This window comes from Agelaius phoeniceus, chromosome 1 (genome assembly GCF_051311805.1).
Source record: "Agelaius phoeniceus isolate bAgePho1 chromosome 1, bAgePho1.hap1, whole genome shotgun sequence".
Lineage (NCBI taxonomy): Eukaryota > Metazoa > Chordata > Aves > Passeriformes > Icteridae > Agelaius > Agelaius phoeniceus.
Genome location: NC_135265.1, coordinates 149,788,004 through 149,812,316, shown reverse-complemented (window position 1 = coordinate 149,812,316; position 24,313 = coordinate 149,788,004). Strand labels below are relative to the sequence as shown.

General features: G+C 42.0%; 1 protein-coding gene across 1 annotated transcript in view; it reads left to right on the top strand.

The window, feature by feature from the left end:
* Positions 1 to 2,279: 2,279 nt before the first annotated feature.
* COL22A1 (collagen type XXII alpha 1 chain) overlaps positions 2,280 to 24,313 on the top strand; it is a 245,023-nt gene continuing 222,989 nt past the window's right edge. Inside the window, exon 1 of the mRNA XM_077189317.1 lies at positions 2,280 to 2,766. The gene's annotated coding sequence lies outside the window, so the exon portion shown is untranslated. The remainder of the gene's footprint in view (positions 2,767 to 24,313) is intronic.

The following is a 24,313-nucleotide window of genomic DNA, read 5'->3' as shown; positions in this document are numbered from 1 at the left end:
ATACTGGGTTGGATAGTGAAGCAGCCTGAAGAAGAAGCTATGCAGAAAGCCAGTATAAAAAACAGCACTCTGTTATGGGAAAAGTTTTGCTTTGCTGCTTCAGTCTGGAGTTGAGCAACCCCCTGCCCTCCTTTATCTTTCTATAGAAACATTAGGGTTGAAAAATACCTCCAAAACTGAGTGAAACCATTAACTCAGCATTGCCAGATGCACCAAACCATGTCCATAAGCACCACACCTACACGTTTTGTGAGCACTTCCAGGAATGGTGATTCCACCACGTCCTCAGGCAGCCTGTTCCAGTGCCTGCCCACCCTTCTGATGCCATTTGTGAGGGCTGGAATGGGGTCAGTTGGAGACAGAGGATTCCTTCTCACATTTATAGATGCATATGCAGCATTAAATACTTCATTTGTTTTTCATAGACCAATGATTTTAGCTGATTCTCATGGCAGAGATGTGAATAAACCATGCAACCACTCCAAAATCTGGGCACAGGTCAGCAAGGCTGTGAGTCCTCAGCAAACCTCTTACCTTCCTGCACTCATGGATGTTTTCTTTCATGCCTCTGAACAGATTGTCTAATTACCTGTGCCTAAAATGCAAACCTGTCAAGAAATTTTAAACAGCCACACAATGAACACAAACCTCAAGTCCCAGTTCAGTAAATACAGCAAAGTGCTTTGGTGGCTCAGGCTCTAACTTGTATTGAGGTAGAGATCCCTGAAGGAAACCTGAAAGGGAAAAGCAAAGGTGATGTTCTTTTGATATCCACATAGAAGTTGAATAATGTGTTCTGTCCAAGGAGTGGAGGAACAGAGAGATTAACAGGTCTCTTAAAAAATGCAAAGGAAGGTCATGAGTTGGTCTTAACATACAGAAGATAATAAAATTACACTTTGTCTCATCAGCAGTAGCAGGGATGAGACTGGGCTGAGTGAACATGTCACTGGCAAGAGGGGTTAGAGAAGACACTGGAGAGCTGCCTTTCCAACCACGTGACTGGGTAGAAATCTGCTCCATTTAAGCACATTTCAACTTAAAATATATGTATAATGTTGAATACATGTTCCAAGCAAATTCTGAAGTTTAGCAAGCTGAATTCAGTCAATGATTTCTCTTTGCAAAGCAGAAAACTTTGTGGGCAGGTATCTGCAGTGCTCCTTCAGCTTGAGGGTGAGTTGTAGGAGAACAGAAACGACTTTCTGTAATTGTTGCTATCACGTAGTAGACAGACAGAAAAACCCCATCAAACCTGCCACCTGTCACCAAAGCTGTGTGGGTTTTCATGGATCTGAGCAGCCACAAACCTGCTGACATCAAAGGCCTCAGGCCTGCTCTGGGAAATTACAGCAGAGACAGGAACATCTTCATGACCTGGTCTAAATCCTGACCCACTGATCTGCTCTAGGTGCAACTGTGCTTATGATAGAATAAGAATGGTTTGGGTTGGAAGGCACCTTAAAGATATTCAGTTCCAGCCCCCCTGCCATGGGCAGGGACACCTTCCACTATCCCAGGTGGCTCCAAGCCCCATCCAACCTGGTCTTGAACACTTCCAGGATGGGGCACCCAGCACTTTTCTGAGCAACCTGAGAAAAGATGCTTACAGTCATGCTAAAAAAAATGCACGGGCATTTTTTTTATGCTTTGTATGTCCTTTGGGCATGATGAAATGCTTTGTATGTCCTTTGGGCATGCTTTGATAGCTTTGGTTTGGGGGACACCCGCCCCGGTGGGAGCTGTGAAGGCTGTGCCGGGGCAGGAGCTGCAGGCAGCGGCACAGAGGGGACGGGGCCGTGTCGGGAGGAGGGGGGAAGGAAGAGCGGCTCCAGCTCACAAGTCAGAGCCGAAATTCAAGCAAAAAATATCCCAGCGGAGGGCTTCTTATTTAGACAGTGAGCTCAGGGAGGAGGTAAAAGCAGAAACCACCTGTTTGCTAAGACAGAAAGGGCGTTTGCTCCCGACACAGCGGGGACGCGTCTCCCCCGATTCTCTGCCCTTCGGGGAGCACATTTCTGTACCCCGCGGGCCGGGACTCCCAGTGCTCTTCCCTCGAACCTGTCCCTCGTCTCTCACAGCTCCCAGCCCCGTGTCCCCCTGCCCACACCCCCGGGCCGGTCAGTCCCAGTCCCAGCCCCAGCCCCAGCCCCGGCTCCCCCCGCCCCCGGCCCGCAGCGGGGCCCGCAGCCCTGCCCGCCCCCGCTTCCCCTCCCCTCGCTCCTTAAACCCGCGCTCGCCCTGCCCGGCCCCTCTCCGGCATCGCCGCCGGCCCGGCCCGGCTCCGCGCCCGCTGCTGCCGCCAGCCCCCGCTGCCTCTCTTCCCTTTCTCATCTCTTTCTTTTCTCATCTCTTTCTCCTCTCTTTCTCATCTCTTTCTCTTCTCTTTCTCTTCCCTTTCTCTTCCCTTTCTCTTCCCTTTCTCTTCCCTTTCTCTTCCCTTTCTCATCTCTTTCTCTTCCCTTTCTCATCTCTTTCTCATCTCTTTCTCTTCCCTTTCTCATCTCTTTCTCATCTCATCTCTTTCTCTTCTCTTCCTCACGCACAGAGGATGCAGCGTTTTGCCCGTCCCCATCCCTGACATGTCCCTGTGAGTGCGTGTGTGCGCAGGGGGGCCCGGGGGAGTGTGTCTGTGCGTGTCCGTGTGTCTGTCCGTGCGCTGCTGCCCTGCCCGCCCATCCCCGCCAGGCTGACAGCTCCGCAGGGCGCGCCCGGGTCAGGAGCCGGGCTCCGGGTGCCACTTGGGGTGGTGCGGTGTCTGTGCAGGTAAGAGGACATCGCTGGGTTTGCAAACCTGGCTCCCGGGGCACTGCAAATGAACACAAACTCTGCTATGTCTTTTCATTTTCATTTTTTTTCCCCAGCAGGGAGGAGTACCAAATTCAGAGGGCTACCTTTTTTTTTTTTTTTTTTTTTTTTTTTTTAACCACACAAACATGCAGGAACAGGGTCTGTCTTTTACAAAGGAAATATAGCAGGAACTGTGTTCCATTATTCTTAAGCTGGATTAATTTATTTCTCATTTAGCTAACAAAGTTTTCAGACCAGAGTGTGCTAGGTGAGTTGGTCACCCGAATCAGGTCTGGTGAGCCCTCAAATTGGGACTAGCAGATGCAGAAAACTTCACTGCAGGTGATAAAGCAGTGGCTGAGGGATGTGTAATGCCTTCATTGAGGAAAGCCATTGACAGGAGCTTGACAGATGTCAAGATTACACTGTAATCACTGTTTTCATGGTTGGTTCTCCTAACATAAATACCTTGGGAGTTTGATGACCTTACACCTTTTTGTGTTCTGTCTTTGTGTTGGTGCAGTTTCTCAGTATGTGGGAATACATTGCTGTGTTAACAAGGTGTTTTCTCCACATTTATTACAAATGTGCTGTGGGTCACCTTCTAGCTGTACCCTCTAAGTCTTCCTCTAAAGTGCCTAATTCATCAGTTCCTTCTCTTTGAGTTTTTACATAGCTGGAGTTCTTAAAAGACTGTAGTGACTGCTGACACTTCACAGCATTAGCATGCACATGGTGCTGTGCCTGTTTGCATGTATTTTGATTAAAACCTTAAAATAACACAGCCCATCTGTGCAGTGTGGACACTTGTGGGATCATTCTCGGCAAGTTGCACCTGCAAAATGTATCTGTGTTACTCAATGTGCTCAATTAGCAACCAAAATTACTTTAGGTGCATGCCTGAATTTCCCTTTTCTCTTTGATGAATGACTGTTTAGACATCTGTTTTGGGGGAGTTTGTATAGATACTAATTGATAAAATAATAGGGAGAAGTGTTGACAAATAGGTCAGGCAGAAAATTGCAAGGTTTATGCCACTTCAAAAGCTATATGACTTCTTATTTTTTTTTCTTAAATAATAGGCATTTAGTAGTTTTAACTAAGCTTTCAATCCTACCAACTATCATACATATTTTCCATTAAGATGCTGCTATTCTGAATATAAAAATACTAATGTTTGGACAGCTGGGGCAGGGTTCTGAGTAACTTCCAGTTAGACATATCAAATACATGAAGGTAGATTTTATATCAATGAAGTGTTTATGGAATATTATTGCAACAGAAACTCCTGAGTATGTGTTGTAGATTCACTGTGCATCCTCAGTAAGTGCATTGTGTTCTATCGCTTCTAGCAAGAGGCGGTGTTGGATGTTTTGGCCTCCTTGGTGAAATGGAGAAGAGTCCAATTCTGAGCTTAGGAATGGGCAGCCCACCAGATGATGAATGCCATCTGGTTTTGTGGAGAATTACTCCAAGTAGCTTGCAGACTGTGGAGCAAAGGGAGGAAACAAGGTCTTTTGACTTTTAAACCAGCAGATGACAGTGCCTCTCTCTCCTGGGATCAGTTTGGGGCCAAATCTTGTTTGTTTCAACAGAAAATAATATTCTCTCTGTTTTGAGTGATTGTCTCTTGAATGTGAGTGAGACCTGTGCCATGAATGAGCCTTTGGGCTGGAATAGCACATCTGATGGAGGACTCATTGCAGGGAAGCATCTCTCTGACTCATGTTACCCTGACTCATGGTACTACAGTGGAAGGAAACCTCCCCAGTGGGGATCCAACGGAGGAAGAATGAGGTGGAAGGATTAGTTAATTTTTTTGGTCTGTGAGAAGGCTTTTATGAGCTCAGAGACCCAGACAATGAGTGGGTGAGCATGTCTATAGCACCTGTACATATACATAAGTATTTTCTTACTTCTTCTTGTATTTCATACAGTTTTAAGGCAAACATCTTTGCTACATGCCAGAGCTAGCTTTTGATTCTGGAGATTATGATACCAAAAATAGTAGGACTAAAAGAACCCTTTTGTTTCCAGCATGTGATAACTTTCTTGCTCAAATATATTCCTGAGATTTGTTCCATAATTATCTTGGCTTCAAAGGACATTTCAATTTGTCATACTGTCTGTAATGCTTTTTCTAAAACTTGTTTTGATTAATCACTGCTGGGTGATAACAATTCCTCCTGTTTAAAGACCATTTTTGAATTCTTCCCATTTCTCACAATGAGGAGCAAAACCTTTAAGGAAAAACTTACATTATATTAACATTTTGTCTGTACCACCACACCTGGATGATACAGGTGGTACTGGGCTATTTCAGCTCTTCAGGCAATGCCAAATTCCCCAGTCATTCTTACATGAACTTTATTATGTATTGTCTCCTATGACACTGAAATATCTCCTTCCAGGCTTCCCAACCCTCTTTTCCATTGCAATGAAATGTAGTGGTGCATTTTTGTCTTTAAAACTGCCTCTTTAGAGAAGGCTGATTCCTGCAGGTCTTTCCATGGCTGAGTGAGTCTCAAAACAGGAATGTTGGGTGGTGACTGGGTGCTGGTCACTTTGTATTAGGCAATACCCACAGTTAAAAAGATGTTTTGGACTTGAGAACTCAAATTTGGGGAGTGAGGAAAGGGGGAGAGAGCATCTACAGAAATCACTGAGCTGTAACTGAGGAACTGGGAATGGTTTTTTTTAATTCTTGTAGCATATGTAAGTACAGCAGGAAAATGGACATATTGGAAATTGGTCTTTTTGGGACACAAATGCATTCTAGCAGTTTTCTTCATCATATGCTTCATTTTATTTGGTGTTTTCCTAGAAGCTTCTTCCAGTTGCTGCTGGAAGTTTAGTGATCCCCTTCAGTGGAAATCACATCAGGCTTCTGAAGCTGGCAGGAGCAAAGGTTGGCTGAGGTGGCTGTCCCAGCTCTGTGAGTGGAGCCAAGCAGAGAAATGTCTTCTGCAGAGAGAAACTTCTGCAAGGATCTCCTGTTGTGCTTTTGGGAGACTTGCAGGTCTTAAATCTTGAAATGATCTGCTCAAGGTACACTTAGACTTGCATTCTCCCTTGCAAGCAAGTATGAAAACTCTTATGTCAATAATCATAACATTTATTTTACAGTTCTTGATTTCAAATTTTGTTTAAAATATACTTCTAGGTTTTGGGGTTTTTTCAGTGGAGAGGAGATCTTCACTAATGTTCTTGACTAATGAATGTCATCAGGGGTCAGTAAATTACAGGTGAAGTCAAGGATTTTTACTTTAAACTTGCAGCCCACTGATGTGTGTCAGGAAGCATAGATTGAGGATGTTACACTGGCAGCCTCTGGCAAGTCACTGATTCTGTGAGCAGTCAGTTCTTCCAGCTGTGAATAAGAGATAATATTAGAAGGAGATTTTATATGAATTGTAACCTTAAGTTCCTAAAAATAACTCAGACAAATCAGAAGGTTTATATAAGTTCAAAGCATCCTGATTTATTTTTAATTGAATATTATGTTCTCAAAGAATTGCTGTGATTTCTAGAATTTGAGTGGTGAAGAGAAACTAGCTGGAGTTGATTTTCTGAAAAGTATAGAATCAGAGAATAATAGAACTGTTTAGTTTGGAAAGGACCCCAAGACCATCAAGTCCAGCCATTAACCCATCACTGTCACGTCTACCACTAAACCCTGTCCCCAGTGCCACATGCATTTTAAATGCTTGCAGGGATGGTGACTCCACAGCTTCCCTGGGCAGCCTCTTCCAATGCTTGACAACTCTTTCAGTGAAGAAATCCTTCATAATCTCCAATCTAAACCTCCCCTGGTGCAATTGAGGCAATTTCTTCCTTCCTGTCCCTGTTACCTGAGAGAAGAAACCAGCCTCCTCAGAAGTCTTGGATTAGGAGATAATAATGGAGCACCAAGACCCCTGCAGCTCTTGTTTTGTCTCAGGACTGTTCCTTTATGTGATCTCCTTTGCCCTTGTTGGTGCAGATTGCCATGGGGGTCCTGATCAGCAATTTTTAAACCCTGGGCTGGCAATCACAGCAGAGGAACTGGGGTAGGGGGAGCATGCCCTGATTTCTTCTCCCTGCTTTACTCCTGATGTCCAGCTCCACCAACTAGGCTGAAAAAATTTATCATGTGAATGTGAGCCATGAAACAGGAGGGACAGCTCTGTTGCTTATTCCTTTCTAGTCTGAATACAAGGGTAGGAGTGGCTGATAATATTTATTTTTCAGCATCAGTAAAAGGTCAGTTGAATAGCTCCTACTTCACCTAGGAAAGAAAAAGCATGCACATGCTATTATTGCCCTGAGAAAACTGTCAGTAGGTGGGTACATCACCTACCAGGGACTTATGTTATAGCTTAGAGATTTAATCTGGAGTGAGAAAAAAAAAGAAACCACTCCTCTCTCTAAGAACCATTGTTGATATGCAACAGGTATGTGGTTTGGTGGACAATTAACTTCACAAATCAAGTGATGCAATTAGTGAAATATCTTTTGATTCCTTGTGCTGCTAGCTGCAACCTAAAAAAAAATGGTTGTTTAGGAGATCAAATTGGGCTGAGTTGCTATTCTTTATTACATTGAGGTTTTCAAGGCAAATACCTGCTATCTTTGTGTACATAAACAAGGATGTTAGATTTACAAGGCTTCTTTCTGTAAGGCAGAATGAATTCTCTCTCAAAACTTCCCATTTCTTTCCCGGTAGGGAGGAAATTCAGCAGTAAAGACTGGGCAGGTACCTGTGAGCTCTGGCACTCACTTGCAACCTCTTGCTCTACAGAAAAAAGCAAAGCAGCCTTTCCTGGGAGCCCACTGAGGAGTCACAAATCCCTCTCCAGGGTGTGTGGGGCTGGCCAAAAAGTGCCAAACCTGGACCTGAGCTGATCACATGCCACAAAGCTTCTCCAAGCTGTGTTAGCCTTGATTATTCATTAGGAATGAATGAAAGTGAGTTATGGGTCATGTTTTGCAAGTGCTGTCAGTCCTGATTATGCAGTGGTGTAGATTTCCTGTGCTCAGGGAGTGCTGTTATCACAGAGCTCATCTACTATGCAGTAGATGTAAGTTATCCTTCTCCAGCTCATCAGAATCTATTTACTTTGCATTGATTCAGTTCCTTAGAAATTAATCTTTGATTCTTTGCAGAACAGAAACATCCCTTGAGTTTGGTTTAAGCAACTTGATTTGATTATTGTTATGTCCTGAATATTGATTCTTAAGTGACTTTAATAAGAGATGTCAAAACTGCCTTATTTCACTTCCCATTTGAGGGCAAGTTTAAACCATTGACAGATTAAAATATTTTTGGACTGATGGTCTTTGTTCTAACCCTAGCCAACACTTGTTTGTGGTTTGACTATTTATTGCCCAAGTGCAATTTTTTCAGTGCTTAACCATGTTGAAGTATTTGCCAATTGTCAGCACCCAGGTATTTCCTTCCAGAGCAACCTGGTTAACATTGATTACCACATGATATTTGCATATTGATTGCAGAGATTTTCTTTGAGCTGTAAAGTTTCGAGGTACTGGGGGATTTCTGTTGGCTCCATGCTAAGTGTAAAACTAATTACCTCTTGTATGACAGAACTTCACTGATTCCAATTTCACCAGCAGATAAAGGCTACAAATAATCTGTGTGGATTGTCTTGATTGCCAACGCAGTTCTTAGTAATGAAACAACAGCTGGTACCTGTTTTACAGCACCTCTTGCGCTGGGCATTCCTGAAAACCTTAATCCATTTCAGTGGCAGGACTGGTTTTCTTCACATTAACTTAAATACCTTATTGAACCTTCAAGGAAAGGAGCACATGGTTTTCAGTCCTTTGTAATGCTTGATAAAAAATGTTTTTCAGTGCTTATATTTGCAAAATATACCAGAAAATCTGCAGCAAACCCCACTGACTAGGTCTAGACAGGGTGGTCAGGCACAGTGGTATTAAATTCTGACTGGGAAATTAATTCAGCACTGGCCAAGAGGCAGCAAGGCACAGCCCTTCTGTAGCACCTGGAATTCCTCTGCTCCTGTGTGAGATCAGATCTGCCTCATTTCCCTGATCTGCTGCAGAGGATGCTCACTCTGAACATGGGACCTGGTGGTGTGGCTCTGCAATGGACAGTGACTGCATGTTCCTGCAGCAAGAAGAAGAGAAAAACCCATTCCTTTTGTAAAGGACAGTGCTGTAACATAGATAATAAATCTGTTCTGGGAGGCTGGGGCAGGAGTGAGCTGCTCATTCCTAACAGATGGGTTGACAATCCTTGTTCAAGTCTGATGTTTCATAAACCACCTTGAGTTGTTCCAAGGCCATTTCCCTTGTCCTGCTTTGCTGTTTAGTTATGGTACCATGTCTAGAGTGTTTCTGAGAATGGTTTTTATGCTTTCTGGAGGCTTTTCTTAATTATCTGGATAAGTACTTTTATGACTGATTCCTGAAATTAAAACAGTTTACAACCAGGCTTATATTATCTTCTTTGCCATCCCCTGGGTTTTTTTACTGAGTACATTTTCTGATCAGTTTGTACCCAAGCTATTTGTATATATTTCACTACTTTTTTTCTTTTTTCAAATTTGCTGTTCTGCCTTTATTTATTTTTATTGCTGCCTTTGATTTTTTTTCTCCTTTTCAGTAGATATTTCTACTGCCATATTTTCTTCACTTAGCATCCTTTTCGCTTCCCTTAGCAGCTGTTCCCAGACTATGGGCCATGACCCCAGGCAGGCTGTGGCAGTTATGAGTGGGCTACAAAATTAAGTTGCTAATTTTGGATGTGGTGACACAGGGAAGTCAAAGAGTTGTTGGTTTCCTTTGGCAGTTTTCTGAGCTAAGACTGATAACATGTAGGAAAACAGATAAAGCATCAAGTACCCTTATACCAGATGCCACTGGGATGATAAACAACTAAACCTATTTACTCTTGCTTCAATTTCTCCTCATTTCCATGTCAGTGGTTCTGTTCCCTGTGTCTCTCCCAGACAGATTTTTTGAAGGCAATAACCTGCCAAGGCAGGTCCTGCCCAGCCAAGGAAGCCACAGAGGGTGCACTGAGTTTTGGGGAGTTGTGGGAAGTCTGTCCCTCTGGAAAGAGTTGCTGGCAGTTTTGCAGATCTTCAGGATTCAGAAGGAAAAAAAAAACCAACCAAAGACAACAACAACAAAACAAACAAACAAACAAAACAACCCCACAAACTCCAAACAAAACAGATCAAGAAAAATCCCTCCAAGAATAAGCAGGAATAATTCTGGTTTAACCAGTGTCTGTTTTCCCCTTAGCTTGATTCCTTTGTATTTCTCTTCATTAATGAGCTGCAGATGCATCATATCATGGGCTCAATTCCCTTAAATAATTGCAGTGGCCCATGACATGGATGGATATGACATGGGACAAAAGGCTGTGCTGCTGTTTTGTGTGGCATTTAACCCACCTGACTCAAGCAGAGATGCAGAGTGTGTGTGGAAATGGGCTTTTCCTGCCCAAGATGTCATGCTGGGTCATCTCACCTTGTTTTAGGTGTCTTTTGTTGATTCTCACTTTCAGCCATCCCTTGCTGCCTTAAAAATGGTGGAAAAAATACGAAGTTTTTCTGAGGCAATTCATCTGATCTGTTTGAAATAAATTACTCCCTAGAAGTGTCTGTTTGTCTTTATGGATTATAGAGGGCTGGCAGGTGGTTTGCTCAGATTTAGACAACTACACTGTAAATCTCTGTATTGGTCAGATGAAGCCCCATAATTTCAGTCAGGCACAGCAGAGCCTTGGCAGGACTGGTTCCCCACAGCACTGGGAGTGCCCATGGCTGCTGACCCAATATCAGTCAATACATTGAAAAGTTTTGCACTGATTAAAAAAGCAGTTTGGGTGAGCAGGAGGGTATGGAATAGCTGCAGAGGGGTTATGTGACTATTTTATCCCAGGTATCAGGTTTTTAGGATCTTTCAGGATATGTGTGGTGTGACAGTGATGTCACATAGCTCAGTGTCAGGCACGTGTAAAGGTGACAGAGGCAGCATGAGGCTGTTGGACTGCACATTATCTTTAAAAACCTCTTTCTCTCATGCAGGACCCATGGAAGAGAAGGGATTACCCTGGTTTTGGGGAATACTAGCCTTTGGGTTGATTTAGTGCAACTTTAGGACAATTCTGACACAAAGCCAGTGTTTCTCCTGCATTGAAACCCAAATAATTGCTGGAACATGGCAGGCAACAATTTCCTGTGAAACAGACACTTGTGTAAATGATCATTTCACTTATTCCTGTTACAAATAGGACAAGGTTTATTAATTCTCAGTTGTCATTAAGAAGCTCCACAGACCATGGATTTTTTCTTTTGTCAGTCCAATGCTGCCTGCAACAACTTGGCCTTTATCTACTCGAGTGTCTCAATTAAAAATTGGCCTTTATCTATGGAGTCTTTCAATTAAATAGCAGTATTATGAACACTCTTGATTCATGCCTAGGTGGGAGGATCTGTGCCATTGTGCAAACAGCTTTTCTGCCTCATTACTAGCTCTTCTTGTTTGGCTAACTTGTTTGCCCTGTTCAGATCACATGATAAATGCAAATCCCTTCTCTGTTCTGTGACATGATGCTGAATTGGATGGCTGCAAAGCTCCAAGGAGAGTTTTTCTCCTTCAATACCATCAGGAAGAAGGGGAGATTTGAGGAGGCTGCTCGCCCCTTGGACCCTTAATGCTGTATGCCCATGGGATTAGTGAAATGCTGTTTATTACAAGGTAAATCTTTCCACACGAGGATCAAGTCTGGCAATCAGGGCACCCTTTGCTCTTGTCCCAGCTGAGATGATGTGGGACAGGAAGGCCAGACTTTTCATGCAAGGCTTGGACAGCTGAACTGAGCTTAATTCTAACTCTGTCACCGTACTTTTATACAAAATAAACCATATAAATCACAGAATGGTTTGGGTTGGAGGGAACCTCAAAGATCATCTTGTTCCCACCTCCTGCCATGGTCAGGGAAACATTCCACTTATCCAAATTGCTCCAAACCCCATTCAGCCTGTCCTTGTACACTTCCAGGAATGGGCCATCCACAGTTTCTTCATCAGAAATCCACCCAAGTCCCCATTCCTATCTAAAAAAATGCCATTTTAAAGGTGACAGGTGAAGAGTCTGGTTATAACCCTATTTGTCTCACCACCTGCCTTCATTTTTTATTCATTGCCTAAATCTCTTTTCTTCATTAAAATCTCCATCTTGATAGCTTCTCACATCGCTTGGGAGATGAGACAATGGCAAGAGCAGCACCGAGGGTCCTGAGCAGTGGACAAGTGGCTGAGAGGGTCTTGTAGGTTTACACCAGGTCCCTGCTGTTCTGCAGGGTTTTAAAGAGGGTCAGTGATCAGCATTTCATGTTTCTGGGATTGCTGCTGCTTCAAGTCTGTTGCCTGCAGTCAGGAGCAGAATCTTCTTCCCAAGAATTTGAATGGTTATTGGGTTAATATTCTTCTAAACCACCTAATTCACATCTAAGCAGCATTTTCACACCTGCTAGGACTTGTGAAATATTTTTTTTACAGGAGATGGTACTTTTTATCTTATGATTTATCAAAAAAGACAAGCTTGTGGCCTTCTTGGAGAATTCAAACTTATATCACAAAACACTCTGAGTTTCATCCCCTGGAACACAAAATCACAGAAAGTGAAAAGAATGGGAGTCAAAAGCTAAAAATTGCAGAAGGAGCTTGGAAAGGGTTAGATATCAGGGGCAAATTTTCAAATGTCTGTGCCATTATTTTCTAGGAGATAGAAGAAATATGATACCCATTTCTTATTAAATGAAAAAAAAAATTAGTCTGATACCTGGAGGAGAGTAAAAACCCACATCTTCCATCAGTGGCCACAGAATACCTGAGCTGGAAGGGACCCACAAGGATCAGCAAGTCCAGCTCTTCAGTGAATGGCCAATACAGGAATGGAACCCACAACCTTGGTGCTGTCAGAGCAGGCTCTGGCCAGCTGAGCTCATCTCAGAATATTGCAATAAAGGAAATAAATTCTGAAATAAGATAATTTTTAAATTATAATGAAATAAATTCTGAAATAAAATAATTAATAGATTATAATGGAATTAATTCTGAAAACCCTGGAGAATGCAGGCACTGATCCTGCTGCCCACTACTTTATATTCAACTCTATATTTAAGGCTCAAAAATTCTTTTGCTAAGGTCCTTCATTTTATCACCTGAATTTGGGGAAAGGCCTCTGACCTTATTCACACTGATGCTTTCTTAGACAGTAGAAATCAATTCTTTTGAATTTGTTTTAAACAATCTACAAGCAGAATGGGAACTAGTGATAAAAAAAAAGTAATCTTTCCCATGGGCTTAATGCTTTCTGGGAACAAATCCATGAAGCCTAAGAAGAATTCTGTCACTAGCAATTATTTTCTGTGATTTAAGGTTTCATCAGTGTCTTTGAAGTTTTACAGACTTAAGTGGAAAAGGACTCCCAATTTATTGATGTTCTTATTGTGTTGTCTGTATTTAGGGACAGATTCTGTCTTTCCAATAAAAAATTATGGAGTACTTTAATCTGCTAAGAGGTGTGCTGAGAGGCCAGTGGGATTGCCGGAACATTGATCCTTTTGTGAGCTGTGCTACTAAATCAGCAGAGCCAGTAAAGACTAAATCACATATCTCAGGTGTGATATTAAAAAAAAATATTGTCTGTGTTGGCTTCCACTCATGTGGTGCATTCAGATGAAATACCTGAACTATTAAAAATGCATAATTTTTAAAATTCATAACTTTTAAAATGCATATCTTTTGCATGCTTTCAATATTGTCAAAACCTGTAAATTTAAAATTATGACTTAATTTTTTTTAAAAAAATTGTATATGACAATATTGTGGAGGAAAAAAATGCCCTCAGACTGCTCTCTGTGGCAAACCAGGTGAGCTGGAACATTTCTGGCCATATCCTTGCTGGGCAATTTCATCAGGAAATACTTGAAATCACAGACTAGAACTCACTCACTGACCTGTGAGTGCCAGGCAGCATCTGAATTAAATGAGTATCTGCAAACACCAGTGAACCCCAGCCCACGAGTGCTGACCCTGGCACCAGGACAGGCTCTGGAGGCTCTGCCAGCCCAGGAAAGGGTGTTAAGCTGTGCCCATGTGTTCCCCCAGGGCAGGCAGGAGCTGAGGGCAGCAATCATGGGAGGGGTAGCCCTTCCTTACCATCCCTCTCTTCTGCATTTGTGGTGGCTCTGAGGCTACTTTGGTCCCTGGGAGGGGTAGAGAAGTTCCCAAGTTCTGCCCACATCCTGCCCGTCCCTGCCTGTTTACTTGCAGGGCTGGAGCCTGCAGGAGAAGCATTCCCAAAGGCAATCCTCTGCTGCAGGACAGAGACCAGGAATAAGGTAGGTCTGAAAGTGCCTCAGAGACATATAGAGGAAAAAAAAAAAGTCATTTTCCCTCCTCTCATTCTTTTCCTAAAATCAGAAACAGGATGATATAATCCATTCCTAGATTAAATCTCTGAATTTCCCCTGGAAATGTTCCCTTTGCTGTGAGATTCACACTATGCAGAGGCGATGCTCCTATTTATAACTTGTGGCTGAAGAGAAGTCTCTCATTAAGTAGAACAATGTTTGAGTAACTGTTGAATGGATTTCAGTGCTTTGGTAACATTTATTTTAAGAGCTTGTCCTCTGCTGAGAGGTGGCTCAGCCTCAGCACCAGGGTCTGTGTGGCTTTATTCCTACTTTGCACTTGTGTATGTCCCTTAGGGTTTGGGTTTGCTTTTATTTAAATTTTTTTTTAGTTGTTGGTTTTGTTATCATTTTTTCTTTCTGATTTACACTAATAGAGTTGCAGCTGCATATCAGGATGGAGCCAGGCTCTGAGATATGAGAGCTTTGCCACGACAAAAAAATAATTGGTTCCTGCAATTTGGAATCTGATGAAACTGAAGCATGTTAAGGTTGAGTACTTAGCCTGCTCTTGCATGATCTTTCCAATAACTCATGTTCCTTTGAAGTCCCTTCATTGTCCTGACTTTCCTGGGTTTGAATTGTTGCCAGTGAAACTCAGTCCTCCTGGTGTAATTCATAGGCAGGAATCATAAAGCTGACAATCTTGCACGTTGGTATGTGGGGAAAAAATCCTTTTGCCCCTAGGTTGTTATTAGGAACAAGATGACAACTTGTGAATATTTTCCAGGTATCATAATGTTTTAATATATTGGAAAGCTGAATAACATCAGTGATAACATCACAGCAATGGTGACATAGTGTTTCTGTTGCCCTGAATTGCAAATCTGTTCTGGCCTATGGTGAACATCAAAAGTTTTAATGCTGAAAATTTTATTATCGATTTTAATATTATTTGTGTCTTTTAATAGTTTGAACCTTACAAGGACTTTACTCATGAAATACACAAAAACAGGGAAAACTGTGGTCTTATGCATATCCAGTGGCATTCCTGTGGATATAACTGAATACTTTAGAAAAGTAATAGACTGGTTTTTACAAATAGCATCCCAAAGCAAATCTTATGGAAAAAATCTAATGGTCTATGAAGGATTTATTTGTGCACATTGTTTTGTTTTCCATGATGAACTTTTCATAAATAGTATAGTTCCAGGCAAAGTAGACAAGCTGCTTCATGTGAATAAATGAATCAATACATCAAACTAACGCAGTGGTGTGGAACAGCAAGAAGTGACCTATTGTCAGTGAGAAGACTTGGGGGTGTGAGGCAGGATATGCTTTTCAATTTGCTGCAATAAACATTTTTCCAAAGACTTCAGATGTGGAAGTTCAATATAAAGACTGAAGACCTGCATTATGCTCTCAATCTTTTGTTTCATACACCTCACAGGGAAATAAAATTCTGCCTTCTCAAAGGGGAGGCCAAATGTGAGGAGATAGAGCTGCTCTCTCTCAGACTTGAGAGTCAAAACTATGGTTCATGTGGATGGGAGCACCAAAGAGAAGAGCTAAACCCACACCAGTCTTCTGCTCAGAGGGTTGTTTGTAATACAGGGACCCAGCAGTGCTCTCATCTGTCTCACACAGACATTTCAAAGGTGGGGAAATCCCTTTCAACAGATAAATGTCAAACCTGGCTGTTGAAGTGTATGGGGCCAGTCCTACACAGAAGGCTGTGCTGTGGAAAGACATCATTTATGTGAGGTGCATTAAGTACAGTGGCTCTCCAAAGCTTTCATACCCCATGTAATGTTGATGTTTTGTAGCTTTACAGCACTTGCTGGTGAGTAAATGCAGCAAGACCAGAATTTCCATGCAGCAAACCATAGAATACCAGAGTGGTTTGGGTTGGAAGAGACCTTCAAGGTCCTCTGTTTGCAGTCCCCTACCCCAGGCAGGGACACCTTCCACTAGATCAGATTATCACAGCCCCATCCAAGCTGGAACACTTCCAGGGATGGGGCAGCCACAGCTCCTGGGGCAGCCTGAGCCAGGGCCTCACCACCCTCCCAGGGAACAATTTCTTCCTAATGTCTGATCTAAATCTACCCTCCTTCAGCTTAAAGCCATACCCCCTTGTCCTCTCATTGCATGCCTCTGTAAAAATTTATCTCTCCAGGCCTAGCTAATTAGAGGTCTTATAGATTATTTTCTTTCCCATCCCTGTTGTAGTATTTTGGGGTATATAGCAGTTATTGCTCACAGTGTAATTCTCTGGGATGTCTGATTTGCCTGAGAGATGTAAGTATTTGTGCTGGCATGGAACTTCACTGGAAATGAAAGCCACAGTTCAGCAGTTTAGATTTAAGCCTGCTGAATTTTTGAAAGAAAATTCCTTCCCTGAATTTGGGAGTAACCCCAGCAACCCACATGCTGTGCATGCCAAGTGGAAGAGGGGGTGAGGAAGCTGAATGGGGAGCAGGAGTGCATCAAAAAGCCTGGAAGTTGGATACAAGATAGCAGCTGAAAAATGCACTTTCTTACCTAGCTTTAAAAAGTGTTTCCCAGTAAAAGTACAGTGAATGCAGTTGCTATAGCTACCAGCAAGGTTTTGTGCAGAATTTCTTGATGTACTTGCTGTGTAGTTGTACAAAAGTTTTTCTCAGTTTGAAGATAATAATATAATATAATAATATAATCTTGTATTTAGTTTTTCTCCATTTAACCAGGCACTGTTAAGGACCAGCTGTGTTTTCAGTTTCTGTTCAAAGCAGAAGAAGGCAAAGAGCTTGAAAATTTTTATTTTCTTTTCCTCTTTATTGTGCAAGCGAAACATTGTTGATGCAGCTCAGTTAATCTGTCATTTAGTTTCTTACTTATTTCTCTGTTTGGGATTATTTTTAGGCCAAGAAGCAGCTAATAGCATTATGGCCTTTCACATTTACCCTAGTACAGAAAAAATTAAAATTATTTCATGATTAACCATCAGTCAAACAACTTGTTCTGGGCCTCAGAAGTCAGGGAAGGGTGTCAGATTAAAACATGACACTGCAAACAGAGGAGGAATGCATTCATTTTAGAGATCAAGTGCATCAGGTGATGGTAGTTGAGCACACAAGCAGCTTTCTAGTCCTAGTGAGGGAATGTTCTGTCTTAAATCAAAACCAACAGTTCTATAGATCAGGAAAAGTACTGCAACTTTGAACAAGGTAGAGATGATACACTGGGATTGTTAGGAGTAATTTTGGATTTATGTTGGCTGGGAGGTGAGACTGCACATTATTGTCTCTTTCATCTGTACTAATCTATAAATAAATGTTGGTCTCTGAATACATTGACATGAATATGACAAACTTTCACACATCAAGTTAGATCTCATATGTATCTGTGGAAAACAAGTTATAACACCTGTTTTATCTCTTAAAGAACAGGCTGTCAGTCTTGCTAACAAAGACAAAACAGCAAAACAAGCACAATCTCATCTTTTTTTTTCTTTTGTTGTTTATTTGGCAACAGATAGATTAAAACAGTTACTCTTCAGACAGCAATTGTGTTGAAAATATTTGCTTATCTGAATATGATGTCAATTCATGTGCATGTCTGCCCATGGCAATGTATTAGTACTTTGGTATTTTCCTTGGCATCAAAAGGAAAAGAAAGCAAAGTGCTTTCTTGCTCCTGATTGGAGCAGGAAGTTTAATGCCAAAACAGATGTAGAAAGGCCAAAGTGCTCAGGGTCTTTTTGAACTCTTTATTTTCTGGTGAGGGCTCCTCAGCCTCCCTGCAGTCAATGAGAGCAGAGCATCACCGCTGGCATTTGGGTCAGTTGAGCCTCAGGGCTGGCTGAATCCAAGCCAATTCATGGACAGAGAAAACTCAGAGTGAAGTTTAACAATTTTAGGCAATCCAGAAGTGCCCTGTAGTTTTGGTTCCCATATCTGTTATAATTCACTTGAAACAAGACTAAACTCTGCACAGAATCTTCTTAAGCTCTCCCTGTGGAAACCACTACTAAAGTTCAAAAAGATATTGCTTTTCCTAGCTCCATTTTGGTTCTTCTTCCCAAACCTGCTTTTCTTGGATAATTTTCTTGGACAATCATTCAGGAAGGGGGGGTTTCTGTTTAGAAGTCAAGTTGTGCATCTTCTGTTCCCCATTAGGCAAAGTCTATTCCTCCTCTGCATCTGAGCTTGATAAAGTTTCCTATCATTACCTTTACCATCTTTAGCTGTTGATGCTTTTGGCTGAATTTCTTATGTCACCTTGACCAGACAGACATTTGCTGAAATATTGGTGTCTGTTGGAACACCAATATCTAAAGCTTTGCTCTTTGTCTAAGCTTCTTTCATTGTGTCTGGGGAAAATAATCACTTCTTGTGAGTACTTAATTTATTTTACTCTTCCTCATGAGAAAGAGATAAAATCAATCTGGGTATGGATTTTTTTCTTTTTTTTTTCTCTCCATGAACTTGAAAGGAGCTTAGTATAAAACCACATAAAATGTTAGTTAGATACCTACAGCCCAAACTTAATTGAGATAAATCCCAGCCAGAGCTCTGCTATGTCCTAAGAAAAAGAGTATAGTGTGAGACCATTTGAAACTAAGCTTTATGGTACAGGAATGCACAAAATTAATTTGTTTTAAGTTCTAGCACTGCTGGCTAAGTAGGTATCTCTTTTCCATTTCTACAACTTTTCCATGTCCTTTCTCCTCCACCAAATTTTAGAATTTTTGTTTTGTTATTATTTTCCTGAAAACACTCTATGTCCTTATCCATTTCAAAATATCTTCTCCCCAACTATAAAATAAAATCTTTGATACCTATATTATCTATGCAATAGCTCTCTCTTCTTTTAAGATAAAAATTCAGGATATTGCATATGAAGAGGTAGAGAAAAAGAAAATTAAGTCTTTTTTTGGAATTTCAGGAATTTTTGAGACAGTATGAGGCACTTTCTCCTACAGTTAATTGTGAAAATTTTAGATATGAAGAAATTATAATGTTAGGAATTATAATGTTTCATTCATGTGATCTGAAAAGTCCTTTTTTTCTGTTGTCATCCTTTACCTTTTTGCTTTCTTTTCTCCCACTGCTGTTTTTGAAACTTGTGAGAAGAATGTCAAGAAAGGAAGCAGAGTGGAGAGGATGGGACAGGGTGAGATCTGAAATGGCCCAAAACCCTTCCAGCCAGCATCAGAGTTATTGATGTGATGCTGTCACACCCCTGGCCATAAGCACAGACAGGGAGACCCAGCTGTGCTTCAGGGATAGCTGCAAATCTCTTATCAGCTCCTAAGTGATAAGCTCCCTCTTGCCTCTGTCAGCTGCCTGACATAAGAGCTGTGTGTGGGCTGTAGAGCACAAGTTTTTGTATCTTATCCTTTCAGTGTGAGTGACAGTGGTGAAGAGAGCCCTTCCTTTAAGAAACTAGGGATGGCTTACATGTTTTCTCCAGCTACATCTTTTCCTGTTAAATTTACTGTTGTCAGACCCTTATTTGCTGTACTTCTCTTCATTGTCTTCAGATCATCTTCTGTTTTCACGGAATCATAAAATGCTTTGGGTTGGAGGGGACCTTCAAGCTCACCTAGCCCTGACCTCCTTACCATGGGCAGGGACACCTTCCACTATCCCAGGTGGCTCCAAGCCCCTCCAGCCTGGCCTTGAACACTCCCAGGGATAGGATATCCACAGCTTCTCTGGATAACCTGTACCAGCGCCTCACCACTTTCAAAGTAAAGAATTTCTCCCTCATATCCAATCTAAACCTGCCCTCTCTCAGCTTAAAGCAATTATCCCTTGTTCTGTCACTAGATTATCCTTGACAAAAGCCCCCCTTCAGCTCTTTAGGTGCTATAATATCTTCCTAGAGCCTTCTCTTTTCCAGGCTGAACAATTCCAATTATCTCAGCCTTTCCTCACAGGAGAGGTTCTCCATCCCTCTAATCCTCTTTGTGGCCTCCTATGGACTCGCTCTTACAGGTCAATGTCCTTCCAGTCTTGCTCTAAGTGGGGTCTCATGAGAGTGGAGCAGAGGAACAGAATCACCTTCCTTGGCCTGCTGGCCACTCTGCTTTGATGCAGACCAGGATATGGTTGAATAGGGCTGCAAGTGCACATTGCTGTCTAATGTCCATCTTTTTATCCACCAACACCCTCAATTCCCTTTTGGCAGGACTGCTCCCTATCCATTCATCTTATTCATCCATTCATCCATCCCATCTTATTTAGTTTTCCATCTTACTCACAGCCGTGGACGCAGAAATGACAATAAAAGGGACAAGGCAGAATTTTCCTGCAGGTCTCCTTCTGCTGGGATCATGGTGAAATCATGGAAGGATTCACAGTCAGTGATTTACTGAGTGTCACATTCAGAAATTGAGAGGGGTAAAGCCTGGTTTTTATCTCAGTCTTGGACTTAGGATCTCTGACACTTGATAAATTCTGCTTCTGCTTGACTCCCCTGTTTTCCCCATACCTGCCTCTCCCATGCTGATGGTGGCCACAGTGGTGGGCAGAGATGGCTGAGACATCAAAGATCCAACTTGTCTTCGCTCAAAACTGTCCTGCACTGAGGCCATGCTTCTTATTTCTCTCATTTCATAGCAATCTGTATTGATGGTGAAGACATTCACAATGCAGAACTTTGTGGTCAGAGGAGATGATTCTTCCTGCCTCCTCTTAGCCCTGCTCCTTTCATAAGAGGGAGAAACTCTTCAGGTCAGAGCCAAAAAGAGATTGTTACAAAGGAGTCAGTTACTTCCAAGATTTTCAGTCTTAAATTCTCCACTCAACCTCCCCACTCTGCAGACACCTAAACTGGTAAGGTGTCTAACCTTAGGGTTCTGCTGTTAGGGCTTCCAAGATTTGCCCCTGCCTTAAATGATTTGAATTATACAATTATGAAAAATTAAGTGGCAATCCTACATCAGTTCCAGTACCACCTTTTTTTTTGGGTCAGTTCTCAAAATGCTTCGTTTCAATGTCAGCTGTGAATTGCTTTCTACCCTGGGGCCCTGCCGCAACAAGGAGGTACAGACTGGCCTGCTTCTAGAATACCTGGAGAGAAGGGGTTCCTTCAAGCTGCTATATCTGTTCAATTGTCCATTTTCACTCCAGTGTTTTAAAATAGAAATGGCTGTACTTGTCCTCAGTGAAGGAGAGCATGGAGATTCTCAGCTTGGGTGAGTTTCAGGCAGTGGATACAAAATCTGGGAGTGCTGGATGGAGAGGGAAAGGTTCAGGGCTGAAGATGCAAACCTGCTATCTGTATCTCCACAAGTAATGACAGATACCTCTTATTTTCATGGCCTTTATTCACAGATCCTTCACTTTTGCTGGTGTGTTGGTGTCCACAGTAGAGTTCTGGGTTTCATTACAAAGGTCAAGACCATGCAAATTAGACCATGGAAAGGCTCTGCAGTACTAAATCTCTTAATCAAATGCACTTGTTGTTTCTGAACAAACTTTCATTACATTAGATGTCCATCATCTTTTTGGAACACATGGAAGAGGAACTCAGCCACGTGGTTCAAGAAGAAGGCATTCACATTCCTGTATTTGGGAAATTTTCTGTCATTTGGATAGTTCAGCAGGAATGTTGGGAAGTGGTAGGTGAGCGTGTGGTACACATCCAATTAGCATGGCCCTGTTAATAACCCTGAGAGTGACAGACAATGAGCATGAGCTCATTTCTGGAGTTTGTAGGGATTCTGGTTATCCAGGCCATTATCATAAGGCAGAGAGCAAGGAATGCAGAGCAATTCTTCCTTGCCCCAGTTAAGAGTTCTGGGAAATGCGTTCACCAGGCTCCTCTTTGTTAGAAAGTATGTTGTCTATTTTCCAAATAGATTTAGGCTGTTACCCCATCCTGATTCCTTGCTCCAGCTCTGCTTGCTAACTATATAAAGCCATTACATATGGGTCTTTTTACTGACATAATCCTCGACTGCACTATAAAAGAAAATATTAAATTTCATTCCAAGAGCTGTAAGAACTTCCATGAGGATATAAAAAGCAGGAAATTGGCCCTGTAAGAGTGGAGTACTCTCATATTGAATAGCCTTCAGGGGCTCAGTGTTAAAGGCTTCTTCCTAGTAGCTAATGTAGGTTGGAACAGTTTGGCCTCTGCTTGAGAGGAAATGGGATTTGTAGGACTTTGCCAGTACAGGTTTACAGGGCTTATGCCAAAGGACTGGTGTTCTGTGACCCTGTACAAAATCAACATGCTCCATACATACTGTACTAAGGAGAGTTTGAGCATGCAGTACTGAGGAAAAATCTCAGGATTTTCCACTCCATCACAAACTGGTCCTACCATAACTTTTCTGGACATCATTTTGGTCTTTGTCTTCTTGTATCACTCCTCTTTAATCTGGACACCCTATAGACAGATGTGGAGGTTAATTTAAATGTATGAAGCTCTGGAAATTATGTTATTTACTACCCCAAACAGCCAGTGTGCTTTGTATTACCTTCAGGATTTTCCCTTTCCAGGAGGTCTGTGTGCTGAAAACCCTGCTTCAGCAACAACATGAGAGACATTTCAGCATTGTGCTAGGTTTAAAAGAAGACAAAAAAGTATGGGCAAAGTTTTCTAACTTAGCCTTGTGCAATACAATCATTATTAGGGTGGTTGAGCTGTGCACCTGCTACTTGGTAATGTATTTTGGAGTGTGTTCTTCCAAGAGCATTCCTAAATTTTTATGTATCTAATAATATTGTGTTAATATCCAGAAGATTCAAGTAAATTTGCATCCCAAAAGATGAGCCACTGCAGAGGCAGAAAATCGACCAACATGTTTTGTAATTGACTTGCAATCTATGTGACTTGAATTATATACTTGAGAATCTTTTGGGGCTAGAAGAGGATAGTAAAAATGAGATTATGACAAGTCAATCAACCTCTGAGTATCCTTTTCTGTTGCTAGTTCCCTGGTCCATGCTAAAGAGGCTACAGCTTTGCAGAAGAAAGTAAGTAACAATTAAGGGGAAAAATTTATTTGAAAAAAATTCAAATCAAATGCAGCCCTGAGAAGCTACTTTGCTTTATTTTCTTTAAAGCATCTTGAAGTATTGGACCAATGCTTCAGTTTCAAGTTCAAGACATTCTTCCTGCCTTTGCCAGTGAGTAAATAAACATGGTGAGAGAAGATGTCAGTACAAGTGCTACAGGTGCTGGTGCCTCGCTCTTGGGAAACTCTGTTTTCAGGAACTGTTTTCCCAGATCAGATGTGCAAAGCTTCCCCTTATCAGCCTCTTCTTATCAGCTCTTCTAATCCCTTCAGTCTCTGAGACACTTCCCATGGGTCTTTTCCTTGATAACTATTTCAGTAAGGCTTACCAGGATGCTTGAGCAACTGTGTTTTTTACAGAACCAGCCTTTTAGATTTAGAATTTCTATTTAAATTCAAACTCCTTGTTAGCTGAAGTGAGAAGGGGTCACCCTTTATGGACTTGGCTGGTCCATAAACACATTAATTCATAGGGTGCAGTGGAGATTTTCCTGACAGTCTGGTCAATGATGCCAAAGCCAAAGAGAGAGTTTGTCACAGATTTTGATTGTAGATTACCTTGGGGTTTTCTTGGACAATCATTAGAAAGATTTCTAAGCTTGATATGCAAGAGTACAACTTAAATCTGGAGTTACTTCCTCTGGGCAAAACACTGAAAAGTTATACTTGGGATATTGCCTCAAGGTTTCAGCCTGCAGGCACTGCGTGGCTGCAGCAGGCAAAAATACCCTGCAAAGTCCTCTTCTAGCAGTGAGGATGTTTTAGAATAGCAGGGATTTGGCAGACAACCAGTAAGGGCTTGTTTTAAAGTGTCTGTGGTAAATGCATTTATGAGGGGTGAACTTGTGGAATGCCTGATCCAAGCATAGGTTAAGGAGTCAAGAGTAGCTGTATTCTAATTCTGACCTTGCCTCAGGGTTCCTTGTGTGTGTGCACGTGCAGCACCACAAAGGTTAAAGGAACATTTCGCAGGCTGCAAATTAGGAAATGCCAATGTTGAGTTAATCCTTGGAGTGTGCTTCATGGCCCTCTAGGACTCTTGGCTATGCTCCCTTTTAGGATTTTTTCCACTCAACTCCTGTTTTGTTGTGTCTCCTGGACAGGTACCTATC